Source organism: Chrysochloris asiatica, unplaced genomic scaffold (assembly GCF_000296735.1).
Source record: "Chrysochloris asiatica unplaced genomic scaffold, ChrAsi1.0 scaffold00255, whole genome shotgun sequence".
Classification (NCBI taxonomy): Eukaryota; Metazoa; Chordata; class Mammalia; order Afrosoricida; family Chrysochloridae; genus Chrysochloris; species Chrysochloris asiatica.
Window position 1 is genome coordinate 1,398,813 of NW_006408773.1, and position 6,000 is coordinate 1,404,812.

Below are 6,000 nucleotides of genomic sequence, written 5' to 3' on the forward strand. Positions count from 1 at the left end.
CTGAAAGAAACATTCTATTTTAAGGTACAAAATATGTTTAGAATTGGCACTGCTTTCCTGGTAAATAGTAAATGTCATAAAAGAAGAAATTGTGCTCATTGTAGTGGTTTCTAATTGTCAGCTTTTAGTAATTTAAATGACATGAATATACTTTTGAGTAATTATGGATGCCTGACTACATTGTGAAACATGTTTTAGTTCATTGAAGATGAACATGCTCATATAAGAAGGATTTTCTCTTGCACAGAATAATCACTTTATCATATTTATTGAATGAAAAATATCAATCTATTTCTAACTGATCAGTGCACTATAAAAGGATTTTTTTTTAAAAATTGGGTGCTGTAGGCTTTAAAAAAATGTTTTATTGTGAATTGTGTGATAGTTTACATGGGAGAACATTAACTCCTCCATGCATCATCAACCAACCAAAGGGTATACCGAGCAAGCCTGCCCCCCCCCACCCCCGATCTTCAGCACACAGTCCCTCTCCCTCTCGGGGACTAAAGTCCTCAATCACTCCATCTCTCCACATCATCGTCTGTGTCTCCATCTCTGGCATCACTACTTTTCCCCTCTTCTCCCTTGATGATCCCAGGGACTTCCGTTCCTAGACTGCAAAGTCAATCACTCCCCTCCTTTTGCTACAAATGTCTACCTTTACACTTCCATCCCTCACAATCAATCCAGGTAACAACTATTCACTATTGTATCACAAGAGATTTATCTGCACCTCCTTTCATCAGTCTTGTGCAGACAGATTAGATACTACTCAGTGGAGATTCTACATTCCTCCACCCCCTCTGGATCTAGGTTCACTCTTGAAAGCTTGTAAGCCAGTCATTTCTTGCCTTTGTAGGCCCCCATTTGGGGGACCCTGGGGGGGACACCGGCTCTCCACGGGGGTCGTGGGACACAAGTGGATATGCGAAATCGTCGGATGAAGAAATGAATACAACTTGAGAGGCTTTTCAACCAAGTTTCATAAGACAGTCAAGCATCTTAACATTATTTCACCATTCCAACCATGTCTCAATCCCTGTATCCCAGAGCCCTGTTGTTCCATGGTTGTGCAAACATCATTCTTTACTTCTGTCCCATGCAAACCTGCCTAATTGTTCTCCCATCCACTTTGTTCTTCCATTTCACTCCCCCTTCTTGTGTATTGACCCCTTACTTAGCACCCAAACTATCCTGTGTCTATTCCCTACCCTGTGCTCCACTTTCCCCTCCCTCCTCTCACCACAACTCCCACATCCCAGTAGCCAGCAAAGAATCCCACACCACTTTAGTATGGGTTCTTTTCTTAGTCTTTTACAATAGTGGTCCTATGCAGTATTTCTCCTTTTGTGACTGAATAATTTCACTCAACATAATGTCCTCAAGGTTCATCCTTGCTATGCGGTGGCTTACAGCCTCCTTGTTCTTCTTCAAGGTAGCATAATATTCCATTGTTTGTATGTACCACAGTTTGTTTATCCCTTCTTCATTTGATGGGCAATTTGGCTGTCTCCATCTTTCTACTATTGTGAATAGTGCTGCTATGAACATTGGTGTACATATATCTACTTGTGTTATGGCTCGTATTTCTTGTGGGTAAATACCAAGTAGAGGAATTGCTGGATAATAAGGTATTCTATTTCTAACGTTCTGAGGAAGCACCATATTGTTTTTCAGAGAGGTTGGACCATTTTGCAATCACATGAGCAAAGCAAGAACATCCCAGTCACTCCACATCTCCACCAGCATTTATTGTCCTCTAGTTTTTTTTATCTTTCCTGTTATTGCTGATGTGAGATGATATCTGATTGTTGTTTTGATTTGCATCTTTCTAATGGCTAGTGATCGTGAATATTTCTTCATATGTTTGTTTGATGCCTGGATATCCTCCTTAGTGAAATGTCTGTTCCTGTCCTGCACCCATTTTAAAATTGGGTTAGTTGTGTTTTTCTTGTAGAGGTGTTGTAGTTTCCTATATATTTTTAAAATAAATCCCTTGTCTGATGTGACATTGCAAAAGATTTTTTCTCATTCTGTGAATTCCATTTTTACTCTTCTGGTGAAGTCCTTTGATGCACATAAGTTTTTATTTTTTAGTATGTCCCACTCAACTACTTTGTTTATTTTGTTTGTGTAGTTTTCAAAATGAACAATAGGACAAAAAAACATTTGTCCCTATTGTTCATTGATGGCCTTTATAATTCTGAGATTCACATTTAAGTCTTTAATCCATGTTGAGTTAGATTTTGTATAAGGTGTTAGGTGAAATTCTTCTTTCAGTCTTTTGCATATCGCTTTCCAGTTCTGCCAGCACCATATATTGAAGAGACTATGACCTCCTTATGAGATATATTTAGATATTTTGTCAAAAATCAGTTGGCTGTATGTAGATGAGTTAATTTCTGGATTCTTGTTTCTGTTATATCAGTCTATGTATCTTTTATTGTACCAGTACAAAGCTGTTTTGACTGCTGTAGTCATGTACTAAACTTTGTAGTCAGGGAGTGAGAGGCATCTAACATTCTTCTTCTTTTTAAGAAGTGCTTTGCTTATCCTGGATCTCTTTCCTTTCCATATAAATTTTGCACATTTCCCCCCCCCCATCTCTTTGAAGAATGTTGTTGGAATCTGGATTGGGATTTGATTATATGTGTAAATTGCTTTGGGGAATATTGACATTTACACAATGATAAGTCTTCCTTTCCAGGAACATGGTACATTCTTCCATTTTTGTAGGTCTCTTTTGGTTTCTTGTAGTAGTGTATTGTAGTTTTCTTTGTTTAAGTCCTTTGTTTCTCTGGTTAAATATATTCCTAGAAATTTCATACTTCGGGTGGCTATTGTAAATGGTATTGCTTTCCTAATGCCTGTTTCAATGCTGTCGTTTTTGGTATATAGGACTCCAACTAAGTTTTCTATGTTGATCTTATATCCTGCCCCTTTGCTAAATCTTCCTATGAGGTCTAGTAGCTTTTTTACTGTCTTTAGGGTTTTTAACATATAGAATCATATTATCTGCAAACAGAGAGAGATTTACTTCCTCTTTGCCAATTTGGGTGCCTTTAATTTCCCTGTCTTGCCGAATACCTCTTGCTAAGACTTCCAGCACAATATTTAATAGGAGTGGTGACAAAGGGCATCCTTGTCTGGTTCTTATTCGCAGAGGGAAAGCTTTCAATTTCTCTCCATTGAGAGTAATGTAAGCTGTTGGTTTTGTATATATAATCTTAATTATGTTCAGGAATTTACCTTCAATTCCTACTTTGTTGAGTGTTTTTATCAGGAATTGATGTTGGATTTTGTCCAATACCTTTTCTGTATCAATCGATATGATCATGTGTTATTTTTCTAATTTATATGGTGTATAACATTGCTCTATTTTCCAATGCTGAACTGTCCTTGCATCTCTGATATGAATCCCACTTGATCATGTTGTATTATCTTTTTGATGTGTTGCTGGATTCTGTTGGCTAACATTTTGTTGAGAATATTTGCATCAATGTTCATGAGGGATATTGGTCTTTATGTTTCTTTCATAGTGGCATCCTTCCCAGGTTTTGGTATGAGGGTTATGCTTGCTTCATAAAATGTATTGGGAAGTTTTCCATCCTACTCTATCTTCTGGAATAATTTGTACTCAAATTGGTGACAGCTCTTCCCTGAATCTTTGGTAGAACTCACCAGTGAAGCCATCTGGGCCTGGACTTTTTTTGGTTTGGAGATTTTTGATGACCTGATCAATTTCTTCTTTTGTTATGTGTCTGTTCAGGTTTTCTACTTCACTGTGTGTAAATTTAGGTAAATGGTTTTTACCTAAAAATGTATCCATCTGTTCAAAGTTTTCAAAGTTTTTGGAGTACAACTCTTCATAGCCTTTTGATTTCCTTTGGTTCTTTTGTTACATCGTCATGTGGTTTCTAATGCATGTTATTTGTGTCTTCTTCCTATTTTCTTTTGTTAAGTTTGCCACTGGCCTGTCAATTGTGTTAATCCTTATTCTGTTGATTGTTTCTATAGTTTTTCTGTTTTCTATCACATTTATTTCTGCTCTAACACTGAATGTTTTAAAATTTAAAAAGTGTGCAACAAGGTTGTATTCTTTTACCATACTTATTCAACCTATATGCTGAGCAAATAATATGAGAAGCTGAATTATATGAAGAAAAACATGGCATCAAGGTTGGGGAAAGACTCATTAACAACTTTCAATATGCAGATGATATAACTTTGATTGCTGAAAGTGAAGAGGACTTAAAACATTTTGATGAAGATCAAAGAGCACAGACCGGTATGAATTACATCTCAATGTAAAGAAAACAAAAATATCCACCACTGTACCAATAAATAGCATTCTTATCAACAGAGAAAAGACTGAAATTGACAAGGACTTTATTTTTCTTGGATCAAGTATCAACACTCATGGAAGCAAATGGTGGTGGTTATGTCCCTTGTAGTCTGAACCAACTCATAGCGACCCTATACAGGGTTTCTGAGGCTGTAAATCTTTATGGGAGCAGAAATCTTCATCTTTCTCCCATGGAGCTAGTAGTTTCAAACTGCTGACCTTAAGGGTCACAGCCCAATTTATAACTACTATGCTACCAGCAGCAATCAAGAAATCAAATGACTTATTGCATTAGGCAAATCTGCTGCACAAGACCTTATTTTTGTATCTTATTGAAAATTTTATTGAACTTAATAACAAGTGAATTACATTTATTCACATACATAATCCTGGGTAAATGAAAATAATTTGAACTTATTCATTTATACTCAGGTCATGCTAATTCATATTCATTTTCATTTATTTAAGTGATTTTGCTTTAATTTCCCCCAAAATCTATTAAAATATATTAAATGCATGATTTAGGCCTAATATGTAAGTCCTATAACTCTAAATATTGGTGGTATTCTCCCTACTCCACCAGCATTAGCAAAATCTCCAGGTGTAGGAAAGGTAGCATGGTGGATGATGACATGGGGTAAACAGTAATGTAGGTTAAACATTGGGCTGCTAAATAAAAGTTTGGTGGTAGAAATCTATATGGTGCTCTATAGAAGAAAGAGAAGGAAGTCTGCTTTCATAAAGATTTGCAGCTTCAGAAAACCTAGATAAGCCTTACTCTGTTTTATAGGATCATTATTAGTCAGCATCAACTCAACAAAAATGAGAGCTGTGCAAAAGTCAGTACTGAGGTTTTTATTAGCTATGCCGCTGCTGGTGGTGGTGTGCGAGGAGTTGGTTCTGACTCATAGTGACTCTGTACAAGATTTCCAAGGTTGTAAATCTTTACAGGAGCAGAAAGCCTCATCTTTGTCCCATGGCACCACTGGCTGACTTTGAGGTTAGCAGCCCGACTAGTAACCACTATGCTATGCTCCTTTTTACCTTGGGAAAATTTCCCTGAGTGTCAGGATTCTTATCTGAAAAGTGTAGGTAACGTCTACTTTGTAGAATCCTTAGTATACATTAAGTGATGCAGTACCTTTAATTGATTAAAATAAATGGAGTACACTCACAGTATTATCTAATAAATAAGTATGACTGTAAGTAAAACAAAATACTATTACAAAATTAAAGAATAACAAATAAAAATATCAATGTTCAAAACCATGCTTTCTCAACATAGCCTCCATTTAGTATGTATACTTCATAAGGCAGTGTTTCAATCTTTCTATCTCTTCTCCACAGAATTCTGCACTCTTCGATTTATGGATCTCAAAAAGGCAGTTCTCCCATTCTTTTTTTTTTTTTTAATGTTTTATTGTGAATTATGTGATAGTTTACATGGGAGAACATTAATTTTACATTCATTCTGTCGTATATCATTTCATTGCCATGGTTACAATCCCCTCCATGCATCATCAACAAACCAAAGGGTATACCCTGAAAGCCTGCCAACCCCCACTCCTCCCCCCAGTCTTCAGCACACAGTCCCTCTCCCTCTCTGGATCTAAAGTCCCCAGCTGCTCCATCACTCCACGTCATCATAGTCTCTG